The sequence below is a fragment of the Phacochoerus africanus genome, chromosome 7 (genome assembly GCF_016906955.1).
Source record: "Phacochoerus africanus isolate WHEZ1 chromosome 7, ROS_Pafr_v1, whole genome shotgun sequence".
In the NCBI taxonomy this organism is placed as follows: Eukaryota; Metazoa; Chordata; class Mammalia; order Artiodactyla; family Suidae; genus Phacochoerus; species Phacochoerus africanus.
The window spans coordinates 75975466-75989795 of record NC_062550.1 but is presented as its reverse complement, the minus strand read 5'-3'; the positions used below and the strand labels follow the sequence as shown (position 1 = coordinate 75989795).

The following is a 14330-nucleotide window of genomic DNA, read 5'->3' as shown; positions in this document are numbered from 1 at the left end:
GCTGTTTTCGTTGAGTCCCAGGCTTTATTTAAGAACAAAGTGATGAGTGATGTGGGGATTAAAATCAAGACCATCACTGAACTTCACTTTCCCTCCATCTAGTTCTCCTACACTCCCTGTCCCTCCAAACCCTTTGTGTTCCCAATTCCTTTCTTAGTGAATGAAGAACTCAATTCCAAAGCCCTGATACAAACCCCAGGTTTCTCTCCCTGGCTCACCCCTTCCTCACCCCTCAACTCCTGGGAAGGGCAGGCACCTCCGTTTGAATGCATGAGAGCCCAGAGTGACGACAGACTCCGAGGGAAAGGCCTCGCCCTCAGGGAAAGGGACCGAGAAGTGCAGCGTGGTGAAGTGAGGGCCCCCATATACCACAATGGGGCCCTGACACCAGAGGAGAGGAAAGGATACTGGTTCCTCTGGGAAAGGAGATGCAACAGCCTCAAAAATCCTCCCCTTGTGAATAGTCACTGCTTGATCATCATTTGCCCTTCTGGCGACGGCTACAGAACTACACTCGGACCACATCCTTCTCTAGCCTGAGGTGCTGGGCGATGCGGCTGACCTACTGCAGGGTGGGCTGCAGGCACTGCAAGAACATGCTCTCCGGGTTGCCTCTCATTCGGTTCTCGATACTCGTCCGCTTTCTCTTCCGGGGCTGCACGAGGGTCTCTGCCTTGTACATCTCCTGCAGATTCTCATTGTTGGCAGCTTCCTCTACCCACTTCAGCAGCAGGGGCTGCAGCTTACATGTGTTCCTGAAACTGAGCTTCAAAGCCTCAAAACTGCAGATGGTCATTTGGCTGAACACCTTCCCAAAGAGAACAGGGAGAGCCCCACATCGGCCTGGGTGTATCCCAGGGTGATCCTCTTCTGCTTTAGAAGCTTGGCAAATTGTTCAAGGTCTTTCTGAAGCGTTTTGATGTCCTGGGACTTCTCAGGATTCGGCTCTAGTTTCTCCTTGTCCAGCTGTGCGGTGCCAGCGGGGGCGGCATAGGGCTCCAGGGAGGCCCCCTCGGAGTTGCTCCCCACCCCGACTCCTGCCTGGCCCTAGGGCTGAGGGGTCTCCAGGCTGCCTTGGGGCACCAGCCCCTCTCTGACCTGAGGTGCACAGTAGGCCATCCCTCCGCAGAAGTCCTAGGGCGGGGAGGCATGAGAGAAGCCTCCACACCTCTGCGTCCAGCAGCCCCCCCGCCAGATCCCTGACCCACCAGGAGGCCCTTGGAAGCACAGCCAGGTCGGAGGATCAACCCAGCCTGGCTCTGGCCTTTCTGACCCATCGCCTCCACCGCCTGGGGGAGCGAAAGGGCAAAGTCGGAAGCCAGGTGTCCCACGATGGTGAAGGAAGGCACCCCCAAGCCAGGGGCCCGGTAAAATCAGAGCTCTCCAAGGGGACTGTTTGGCCTGTGATTCTGAGTAAGTTAACACGCTTTCACAGGCACCTTTTTGTTAGCTATAGTACACTGAGATTCATTTCTAATGTGACTTCCTGTTAGAGTAACATGAGCCTAGGGGGTTCATGAGACCCTACTGGATTTCTCTTCCAGGTTTCCCTTAGAATAGGCTTCTCCTGTATAACACAGAATATTCTATAGACATGAAAATGCATTGAGACTTCTCACTTGATAAGAAGCAGCAAGATTCAGAGTTCCCGTCGTGGCTCAGTGGTTAGGAACTAGGAACCATGAGGTTGTGGGTTCCATCCCTGGCCTTGCTCAGTGGGTTAAGGATCCGGCTTTGCCGTGAGCTGTGGTGTAGGTTGCAGATGCAGCTCGGATCCCTGCATTGCTGTGTCTGTGGCATAGGCCAGTGGCTATAGCTCCAATTAGACCCCTAGCCTGGGAACCTCCATATGCCACAGGAGCAGCCCTAGAAATGGCAAAAGACAAAAAAAAAAAAAAAAGAGAGAGAGAGAGAGAGAAGAGATTCAACTCATGGGATTGGAAAACAATTAATTAAAATTGAAACCCTAATAAGGAAGTTTCCATATCATTAGTTTCATAATGCACCTGCCTCTGCTTATTTCACTGTCACTAGTAAAATTTAATTGCTTCATATTTCATATTTATTATTTTGCACATAACATGTGCTTTAGATTATGCAATATATCTCACATAATAGAAATCCTTTATACACATACTTTAGAAATTCTCATGATTATATTTTTAGTAATTATGTTGTCTCTTAAGCTTTCTGTATCTTTTATGGCAGCATCTAGCTTCTAAAATTCGAATTTGAACCTTGAATGCAAATTGGTACACACTACAGAGACATTTTTTAAAAATTATGTTCATTGCTTCAATAACCAAGGTTCTGAATATACACAGATATACAGTTAATAAATCTAATGGCAATATTTCCTTTGAATTTTGGGATAGAAACTTTCTGATTTTATTTTTGTATAGTTTTTGCATATAAATTTAATTCTTCTAGCACTACTTTTATTTCCAGTTCCAAATAATTTCACACCTAAATGGCTTCTTAATTACTTCCTCTGAAAATTTTCTGGGAAAAAAAAAACAAAAACAAAAAAACAAAACAGGCCAGAGAGCTAATCTTTTTCTAGATGGCAGACCTGCTAAATCTGCTTCTCCAGAATAACTGGGGCTATGAAGACTGCCAATGTAGTTCACAAGGGACCCTCTCTCCAGGTTTAACTTTGACATCCTTTGAAGGGCTAAGGTAATTCGATTGCTTCATACAGAAGAATAATTTGGTAATATTTATTGAAATACAAAGCTTAGCATAACTAAGTCTGCAGGGTTTCTCAAAATTTAATAGGGTTATGGTTCAGTTTCACGATGTCTAAAAGGGAATACTGGAGCAGAGTACAAAATAATCTTGCAGAACTCTTTTCTCATTTCTCTGCAATACAATTCTGAAGCCCTTGAGTCTTCCCCCTTCCATATATAATTCTCTCTCATTCTCTCTCTCTCTCCTACTAGCATTATCCTAAAGAGATATTTACAGAGAACTAGTTAAGATAAAAGGCTAAGGATGAAACCCTTCCTGGAGGTGTATTTCCACAATATTAAAATTTATAATTGCCTTAAAAATATCTAAAACACAGTCCAGGGCCAGGATCGTGCTGATAAAAATAAGGCACTTGCCCCAGTAGAAAATTTAAAGGGAACCCCCCCAAATCAGTAATCAAGATAAACATCATTTTAACATAATATTCTAAAACATTAAAATTAATGTAAAAATCCATGATGAACAAAATATTAAATAAAAGATTTTATATACTATATCTAGCTAAATAAGTCCTTACACTTATTTCATTCTAATTGGTTAATTGTAGAGTAACTATAGTCCCATTTATAAACATTGGTATAAATATTAAGCATTAAATCTACAAATTTATTATTTGTCTTCCCTTATAAGTTTAGTGTTGTTGATCATATGAGCTGCACTTTATGTTTTGCTGCTGTTTCCAAAAGAATCACAATTCTTTGTGATGTTCAGTAGTATTAAAATCATGTTTCCTAAGGGGTCTAATTTAATATAATGCTATTCTTCTCCCTTTATTAATAAAAATCAAGCCATTCATGTGTTTGACATAAGGCTATAATTACAGCTACTTAATTTCACCTTGATGCAACTATTACGCTGATTTTAGGTTTAAGATTTTTGAACATTTTGAACCCACAAATAAAAATAACGATAATAAACTTTTTAAACTTCCACACAGAAGCACGACAGTAAGTGTGACTTTGTAATTTACAAATAAAGAGTCAAAATTAGAGGACACCACCATGACTTCAGACACTTTGTTGATACTGTTACTGGAGGGGTGGCTCACACTGACCATTGCAACACACTGTTTCCGGAAAGGCCCCCAGAGCTTGTATAGTTCCATATAAATAATAGAGCTTTATGCATAATAATAGCAAAACAAATGTCCTTGATAGCAACAAACATAAAGGTTTCAATTATTTAAAATTTGAGAAAAGGTAGACAGTGGGTGCCTAGAGAAAATTTCTTACTGAATATCCACTTCCTTGTCTGTTTCTCATTCTGCTTTGCTTTGAACAGAAGGGTCAGCCTTTCAACTGACCTAATGAAAACACTGCTGCAAAAATTAGAGGCCAACCTGTGTGCAACTGCAGTTCAGCCAGAAAGAATGCTAATTCTTGGCTTCAGTGCTTTCTTTAACGGAACTATTCAGGCCTTTCTGTGACATGGAACACTGTGATCAACCAGGAACTGTTGGAGATGAAAATAACCTTTGTTTGTTATAACCCCCAAAATGTAGTTCTTTTTCAATGTCATAAGAGACCTTTGCACCTAAGGAAAAAAAAAAAAAAAAAGGCAGGGGTGGGGTGGGATGGTGGAATCAATCATGCCATAGTCATTTTCTTTAAAGGGTCTGATTTTCTAACTTAGTATATGCACACAAGGTATTCCGAAGAGCAGCACACTTAACGGCTTTAACAAAAATATATCATTTCGAAATTGCTCAGGTATGGTCAAGCAGAGGTCAGGACACAGAGGTCTGGACATGGAGGACAAGAAGCTGTTCTGAGGGCCCCCTCTATCCTTACAGGTTGGACAACATTGACTTCTCACTTGAAGTGCCCTTTTCCATAAAACAGCATTATTAATTCCCATGTCATCAAGTTGTGATAAGAATTAAGTAATAGGACACTAAAATAATTTTTAAATTATGAAATGTTACACAGATGTCATGAGGAATTTAAAAGATAACAAAAAAAATAAGACTATAAAGTAAGGTTGTAAAGCCATTTGTACTAGAAAGAAAATTAATTTTAAAATCATTGTCATCAGTCTGGAGAAGTACAAAATAATACATTAAGATATTACAATGAAATCTTTGTTTGTTTGTTTGTTTGCTTTTTTAGGGCCGTTCCCATGGCATATGAGGTTCCCAGGCTAGGGGTCAAATTGGAGCTGTAGTTGCAAGCCTACACCACACCACAGCAACGCAGGATCCAAGCCACATCTGCGACCAACACCACAGCTCATGGTAACGCCGGATCCTTAACCCACTGAGCAAGGCCAGGGATTGAACCTGCATCCTCAGGGATGCTGGTCAGATTCACTTTTCACTGAGTCATGATGGGAACTCCTGAAATCATTTCTTACATTAAGATTTTCCCTCTTAGGAACATGAATTAAAGATTGAATTGATATGAATGATCCTTACAATTTAATAGCTTAGGAAAGTCAGTTCATTAAGAAAAACACTTTAAATATTATCTTTACAAAAAAACAACAAAAAACAAAACAGGAAAAAATCAGAAAGTGGATTGGAAATTATCTTAGTTTGATACCTTTCCAAGTAGTATTTAAGTAACACAAAAAGTATGGGCACTAAAAATAAAAAATTTCATTATTAAGGAATAACTAAATAGTGAATGTTTTACATTATACTCTTATTTGACCATTAGTAATCACCAGAGTAGACATCATAAAAAGTGGAAATATCCAAATACTCTTATTGAGTACATTAAAAATACATTGCTCCTTGCATCTGTACATTTGCTTTCTTTAAAATAATTTTATAAAACACAGGCAAGTTTTGTATGGCAAGAGAATTCTGAATAAAGCATATAAAATTCTTAATTTTTTATGCTTTTTTTAATTTTAATTTTTTTGCTTTTTTTTGTCTTTTCAGGGCCGCACCTGCCACATATGGAGGTTTCCAGGCTAGGGGTCCAATCGGAGCTGCAGCTACCGGCCTACACCACAGCCATAGCAACATGGGATCAGATCCGTGTTTGTGATGTACACCACAGCTCATGGCAACACCAGATCATTAACCCACTGAGTGAGGCCAGGAATCGAACCTGCAATCTCATGGATCCTAGTCAGATTCGTTTCTGCTGTGCCACAACAGGAACTCCAATTTTTTATCTTGATTATCTTTTCTCTTTGTTCTACCAACTCTCTTTCAGAAATATTACTGACTCTGGGTTTTCATTAATATTAACATGTGATTTTCAACTCTATTTTCATTCCTAATCTCTCTTTGCAAGTCCATATTCAATTACCTACTTGGATATTTCCTACAAACACTTTAGCCTGTTCCAAAACAAACTCAACATCTTGCATTTGATGACATCTGCTTCTGTACCTATATTTCTTTCAAATTGAAAAGAATTGCTACCCACACAGTGAATCATGTCCAAAATGTGGCGGTCACAACGCTGCTTGATCTCAGACCCATCAATGGATTCTACTTCTAAAACATTTGTCATGTTGGAAGTCATTCTCACACTCCAACATTTCTTCTCATCCTCTCAGCAATGTATCATACTCTACTACAGTGTTTCTCTATTTAGAAAGGCCCTATTGGGGCTTACTGGATAAGTCAAGCAGGAGAATCAACTGAAAGAGTACAGGAATTTTAGTATCCCACCCCCCATTAAATGCTCAGAGCACCCTACAGTCATTGGCATGACAAACCTCCCCATCACACACCTTTCTACATATCTCAGAAGGTGATGATACGGTTCTCTAAATATCTCATTAAATGTCCTGCCTCTGAGCCTTTAACACCTACTCTGCAGGAAAGCTCTTTCCTCCCATCTGTCTAGAAAACGGCCAGGCACTGCTCACGCCTCATCGTGTAAGACCTTTCCTTCTCTGAAAGCTTCCCTGAGCTGAACTGGCCATGCTCATCTTTATCTTCCATAACACTGCAAATATCTTTTGCATAGGACTTGCCCAATTTTGTCTTAATTTTTTCCATGTCTTCTTCTCTTCAAAACTATGAGCTCAATCAAGGCATAAACCATGGTTTTTCATCTTTCATTCGTTCTTTCATAATTAAATAATATTATAAATTTTCTCTTGGCAAAAAAGTATGGATAAATGTTACATAAGCTGTTTCTAACTGTTCTTATTAAGGTTACCAAGGATCTTGGAGTTCCCGTAATGGCGCAGTGGTTAACAAATCCAACTAGGAACCATGAGGTTGCGGGTTCGATCCCTGGCCTTGCTCAGTGGGTTAAGGATCCAGCATTGCTGTGAGCTGTGGTGTAGGATCCTGAGTTGCTGTGGCTGTGGTGTAGGCCGGTGGCTACAGCTCCGATTCTACCCCTAGCCTGGGAACATCCATATGCCGCAGGAGCGGCCCTAGAAAAGGCAAAAAGACAAAAAAAAAATGGTTACCAAGGATCTCAGGTTATCAAAATCAATAATCACTTTTCTGTTCTTATATTATTTATTACTACATATTACTTATATTACTTGGGAGCATTCAGCAAAATTAACCACTTTGTCTTGAAACACATTTTTCCTTGATGCTATTAGAGGAAAACCGTAAGAGTTTTTGGTCCACTTCTTGCTTTCCTTTGATGGTTCTTTTTTCTTGCTCTATCTCTGAAGTTGGAAAGCTTTAGGATTATTCTCTAGCTACACACTCCCCCTACATCACCTCTTTAAATTTATGCTCCTAAGGATGACTCTCTAATCTATATCTATATATCCATTTCCAACTTTTCCCCTGAGCTCTAAATTTCTAGTGCTAAATCGACATCCCTACTTGGACATCAAATAAGTATCTGAGTTTAGCATGGCCAAACTTGACATATTCTCCCAACTAATTTTCTCCTGAGTCTTTTCCTCAGAAGAAGAGGTGATAAATATTTGGAGACAAATACCAATCAGTGACAAATAATTACTTTCCCCCCAACCCTCTCTGTGATGAGCATGTTTCCCACTCTATGAATTTTGAACTTAGCCCATCACTTGCTTCGGCTGATGAAAGCACTGATGGGAGCCGATGTGAATGAGTATCTGTGAGCAAAGGCTTTAAAAGTGTTTGCCTGGCTTGGCTTGGTCCATGCTATTCCTCTCCCTGATGCCTATGCCCCAGGCACACCTCTTCCATATCCTAAGACAGGCATGCCCAGGTAGATACTGGATCCCTAGTGAGAAATTCTGAGAGACTTCAGGCTGGAGTCTGAAGCTTGGAGCAAAGCTGCTGCAGGCAACACCAGACACATGAGTGAAAAATAAGTATTCTTATAAGTTTTGAGTATAATGGAATCTATTCACAGTAAATACATGTACTTTTCAATGAATAAGCCGTGGATGTCTCATCCTTCTGAAGCCCTACTCTGTTTTCCTTATTTTGTTCTGAGGCACCTTGCACAAAGATCAAAATCTTTAACAAGCCTTTGCAAAGCCCTCCGTGATTGTTCCCAGTCGCCTCTTTAACTTCACATTACTTCCATTTTCTTTCCTTTCTCTGCACTACTGGCCATAGTGGCCTTCTTTCTATTTTCCTAATTCACTATGCTTCTCCCCTCCACACATTAGCTCTTACTATTTTTTTCCCACCCTGGAATATTCTTTGCAGCATAAGCTCCTCCCACCTCACCTTGTTTACTTAATACAGTTCTATAAACTTTCAGATCTCCACTTTAATTCCTCTAACGGTGAAGTCTTCACTGACCTTCACTCAAGGTTAGTTTCCTCTAATAGTTTTATAATCTTATTTTATTTTCCTTCAGACCACTGATCTCACTATTTAACTACATATTCTTCTTATTATTATGTGATTAATTTCTGTCTCATCCACTAGCTATACTAGATATAAGCCATAGTAGACTAAGGGACCATCAGTGATTTTACTCTCCATTGTACCTCGAGAGCTTGCACATGGTACAGCACAAATCAGGGTCTCCGTCAGTTTTTTTAAATATCAAATTTTTAAATATTTTGTTTTTTGTTTTTGTTTTGTCTTATTTTGGTCATGCCCAGACAGGCAGAAGTTCCCAGGCCAGGGATTGAACCTGTGCCACAGCAGGGACCCAAGCCGCAGGAATGACAATGCTGGAGCATTAACCCACTCAGCCACCAGGGAACTCTTTCTCTGTAAGTTCTTCTATATAAAGAGTAAAGATTCAAACTGACCAGGATGGAAGATAATATGAGAAAAAGAATGTGTATATATATGTATAACCAGGTCACTATGCTGTACAGCAGAAATTGACACAACACTGTACATCAACTATAGTCTAACTAAAAAAAAAAAGATTCAAACTGAGCTTCTCATGTACAAGTCTGTTCTTCTTCTCACTATTATATGCAAAATTTACCCTTGGACACGATATAAGGAGGGCTATTTTTTGCTTTGTTTTATTTTCCTTTGATCCCATGCTCAGTTTCTGTGATTGCACATATTGTTCATCTTAAATATTGCAGATACTTTTTCTGCTTAGGTAGAACTATGTTGGATAAATTCTGATTACCTCTCTGATGTTTCAAAATCATTTAAAATGCTAATCCTGTCCTCTAAGATGACATGGACCAATTCTCTTCTTTCTCATCTTGATTTTTACCTACTAAGTTAAAGAGTGCAATTAGCAGTCCACTACTGATGAATGTATTACATAAAATGTCAAGGGTTTGCCCTAAGTCTCTCTTATGGGATAGTTTAAGCAAATTCTCTTTTCTTTAGAAATTGTAAATGGTTAACGTAGAAGTGACCATTTTGTATTTACAGAAGTAAAATCCATGAAGGAGATACTCAATATTCCTCTCAAAGAGAAGAAAAAAAAAGTCTAGTTTAAGTTAAATATATGCTTAGTTGTAGTAACTGAAAGGATAATACAGTGGAGCTTGATTATGAATAATAAAGGAATCAAAATTCTGGAATATGGAGACCTTGTGGTGTCTGTTAGTCAATGTGCATGGTAACAACTGATGCTAACCAAAAAACACAGAGCAATCAGTTACGCTGCACACCATTCAGCTTACATTAAAATTCCGCTGTTAATTTGAAAGTTTGATTAAGCTTAGAAAGTTAGCATATTTGAAGCAGCATTCTAATTTCTCTGTCATTCTCGCTTTTAATGATTAATCATTAAAAAAAAAAAAACAAAGAGCTCCTAAAATCTAAATGAACAGAAAAAAAGGTTCTAGCTAAGGTTAGAATGATGTTTGAAGTAATGATAATAAAATGAATATAAAAAATTCATATTTGCAACTGCCATAAATCATTAGTAAAAAAAAATTCTTATTTTTCAGAGTGTTTTACACTTGTCCAGGTAAGAAATAGCATAAAACTCAAAATATATTCTAATGCCACATGTCCAATGCCAGGTTAAGAACCAATAATCAAAACTAACCTGAATCATATATTTTAGAAATGACTCCCTAAAATTTTATACTTTTTAGGGAAAAAAAGAAAAGAAAGAAAAAAGAAAATGCAGGTTAAACAGTAGAAATATTAACAATGGGTATTGAGGAAAGAATAAATCTTATATTATCATAATTTCCTGAGTCAAAGATGCTTTTAAAAGATACCATCTACTATTTTATGAGAAAATTTTGTTGCATAAATAAAATGTTACTACACTAATTTATAGAGTATTTTTTCTAGAAACTGGTACTAGTTGAAGTGCTGTGGTGCAATGGGGTTGGCGGTGTCTCTGCAGTGCCAGGATACTGGTTCAATCCCTGGCCGTAACTGCAGCTCAAATCTGACCCCTGGCCAGGGAACTCCATATGCTGCAGGGCAGCCAAAAAAGAAAAAAATAATAACTTTTTAAAAATTAAAAAATAAATAAAATAAATATTGGTACAAGTGGGAAATACTAACAACAATGTTTTTAGAAAAATCTGCTGATAATTTAACAATTTGGCTAATCTAAATATTTTTCTAAATTTATTTTACAGAGTAAGTATTTTTCCAAGGAAACATTTCAAAGTTCTGGCCCACACAGTTTAGTAAAACTGAATTTGGGGAAGCCAGGTAACAGAACATCCTTAGTCTTTAACTAGTAAATCAAAGAGGAACTGCTGTGTAACATACCTCTAATTAGAATCAGCAAGATTCTGACTGTATTGGCCAAATCTGACCCCATGTGGTAAACCTTATGTTAATGATTATTAATTGAATAATTTGAACCACAGCCCATTTATATCTTTATAAAACAAAAAGAAAACATAGATCAAATACCAAAAACAACAATCCAAAAACATTTCCTAAAAGAAAGGGAAATGATTTGAAACTATATTTTGAAATTTCATATTATATACCTCAGAAAACAATCTACCCCACACCAAAACATAGTCTAGTAAAATTATTAGACTTTATAAAGAAAAAGAAAAAAAATGAGTGAAGGCATTCATATATAATGACTAAGTCACTTAGAAAAATAAAAACAAATTTTCATTTCAATAGCATCTCTCTCTCTCGTCTCTCTCTCTCTCTCTATATATATATATTTATAAAGCCTATTTATGTTACCATTCATCTACTAATATTTATATATATTATTCTTGCATTATTATATATTTGTATGCTATATATGTTACATATAAATAACAATGTAAAAATAAACTATTTTTAAAATAAATAATTGAATGAAAGGAATAGAGCGCAGGACATGAGCTACAAACTATTTTTTTAACATAATTTGTTTTGTATTTTTGTCACTGATCCATATAAATATGTCACATAACTATAAGACAAAACCAAATTTTAAAGAAGGAGATCCTAAACTTAAAAGTAAAATGAAACTAATGGTCCCAAATGTGTATCCAGGTAGTGTTACTACCACACTGAGGGAACTCTTCCAAATGAGGAGTCGCTAATCAATGGACACACGGTCTCAATTATGCAAGATGAATCCATTCTAGAGCTCTGATGTACAAAAGTGTTCCTATAGTTAACAGTAGTGCACTGTGTACATAAAAATCTATGAAAACGGTAGATCTCATGGTCTTTGACAATAAAAATAATTTTAAATACACATTCATAGAATTTGACTTCAGATTTCTTGTGGGCCATTGTATGGGCAAAAGAACCGCAAACAAAAAAATTACATTCTATCAGTAACAATGATGTTGGTGATAGCATTGGCATTACAGACACTATAGTGTGTATAATGTTGGAAGAAATAAACATGTGATTTTGTGACATTATAAACTTATCATCCCTGATTTTCCTGACACAGAGATTCGTGAAATGGGACGATATAATATATATTAACGAAAAACTCCTCAAGTCTTTAATTCCAGTTGTAAAATCAGTATGAACTAACAATACATTCGATTTTTCAAAATCAAAACAAAAAATATTTATCTTATTCTTTCAACTGAAGAAACAAACAGAAAAGTAATAATGAACCCAGTAGCAATAAAATCCCCTGGCAGCAAAACTGAAGACTTGAACTTCTAAAAGAACCATAGAATTTGAAGATAATGATGATTCCGGATCTGAGGCAAGTTGTGTAAGTTGGTGAGGTATGGATAAAACCACATTCACCTTGAGCTGATAACTCCTGGAGCGGGGTCTTGTGTACATAAGGTCCCCTAACTTCTGTCTAGTTTTGTACATATAAGAACTTTTTAATAATAGAAACCAAAAAACCCAGATCTGTTTGTATGCAAAATCTTATGAGTGTCCAAGTGTTCATAATCTATAGAAGACATAATTTTGAAACAGCTATAAAGAGCCACATTGCAACAAGTAATCTAAATGGTGCAATTACAGTCTGATTTTTCTACTTCAAAAAAGCAGTGTGCATTTCTTAGTTTAAGGTCCACTCTGGACTGAATTTTCTTCCCCCAAATTTATATGTTGAAACCCTAACACCCAAAAGTGATGGTATTTGGAAATGGGCCCTTTGGGATGATTAGGTTTAAATGAGGTCATGAGTGTGAGACACTCTGGATAAGATTAATGTCCTTATAAAACACCAGAGAGTTTATTCTCTTCTCACTCTGTCTTTTGAGGACACAGTGAGAAAGTGGCCATCTGCAAGATAGGAAGAGTGTCATCACCAGAACTCAACAGTGATGTTAAATTTTCCAGTCTCTAAAACTGTGACAAAATAAGTTTCTATTGTTTGACCCCACTCAGTATATGGTATTTTGCTATGAAGCCCAAGCTAACTAATACTGAGGTCTTCTCTTGGTAGGTGCCAGAATTAAAAATGGTAGATTTCTCTTTCAGTTGCCTGTAAAATTCTCAAAACACCAAAAGAACACTTTGTTTTGAACTTGAAATATTCTGAGTATATAAACATAAATCAACTACTGTGTAAATATTCATACCACTGGAGGCTTAAAAAATGTAAATGATTAGAAACACTAAATCACTGATGTGATTACAGAATGACACTATAAGAATAGGGCAGCAACAATTAGAATCATGCTACATAATAACCATCTACAATGTGGAAAAAATACCTTGCCTTGGGTATCAAATTAAGGTGGATAATTTTACACTGTGTAAGAAGATGAATAACATATCTGGTATGTCAAAGAGAAAAGAAGGGGAAATCAATTTACATTTGTTATCTTAATTAATCCTTGAGAACACCACGGGCTCATTCTACTATGCAATGCTATTTCTAGTCTATTACATATAAACTAAATAGCATGTTAATTAATTCCCAATGTCTCTACTTATAGTCAAAATATAAGAACATAAATTTATCTCTAGTACTTTGTATTTAGCACAAAATATAAATATATTTAAATGTTTATATACAGAAAGAACAACTGAAGATAGATAAATGGATTTTTTCCCTCCTTTTCTTTCCTGACTAATAAGATTTTCAATTCATTTTTAGCCTGGTTTCCAAAAAGAGTGAGCAAAGGGTGCAGTCATCTTGAGGGGGCATTAAATTTACAGTTGTGGACTGCTAATATTTGGAAAGATGACTATTTGCTAGGCATAACAGTATCACGATAGCTGAAATCAATAAATCAGGAGATAACTGTACTTCAAGTTCATTATCCCACTGGTGAGTCTTTCTCGAAGTAATGAGTGATAATATCTTTGAGTCCTAACTTCAGTAACTATGACAAGGCAAACAGAATAAGCTTACCTTTATATCTTTTCATTCTCGTGTTTCTGATTCATTTTTCGTGAGGAATGTAAATAGGAATTTTTATAAGAATGAATGCTCTGAGTTGGAAAATGGCTTTAAGAAAGTGCATTTGGATTCTGGAAGAAGTCACAGGAAAGTGGGAGAGACTACTTAACTCTATGGATATTTATTTATTCGTTCACTCAACAACTAATTATTGTCTGCCTACTATGTGTCAGAAATCTTAAGTCTGAGAAACCAGCCACAATTGAGATAAGCACAATCACTGTCTTCAAAATATTTCTATTCTCTAAGAGAGCTAGTATATGAAAAGAAGTAAACAAGATATTTTCAATTAGTCATAAATGTCATTAAAATATAAAACATGTAGAATATAGAGCATACCTCAAGGGGATGTTTTAGATTAGAGGATGGGGACAAGCCTGTTGAAGGATGTAATAGTTGAGCAAAGACCATGCAATAAATGAACTGGACGTCTGGGGGAAAAACATTCTAGACATAAAAAACATCTAA

At 37.0% G+C, this 14330-nt stretch overlaps 1 protein-coding gene and 1 pseudogene across 2 annotated transcripts in view; both read right to left on the bottom strand.

Annotated features, from left to right (window-relative positions):
• CNTN1 (contactin 1) overlaps positions 1-14330 on the bottom strand; it is a 325309-nt gene that overhangs the window by 262432 nt on the left and 48547 nt on the right. The gene's annotated exons all lie outside the window — the stretch shown is intronic.
• On the bottom strand, positions 226-1373 carry LOC125130433 (POU domain, class 5, transcription factor 1-like; annotated as a pseudogene).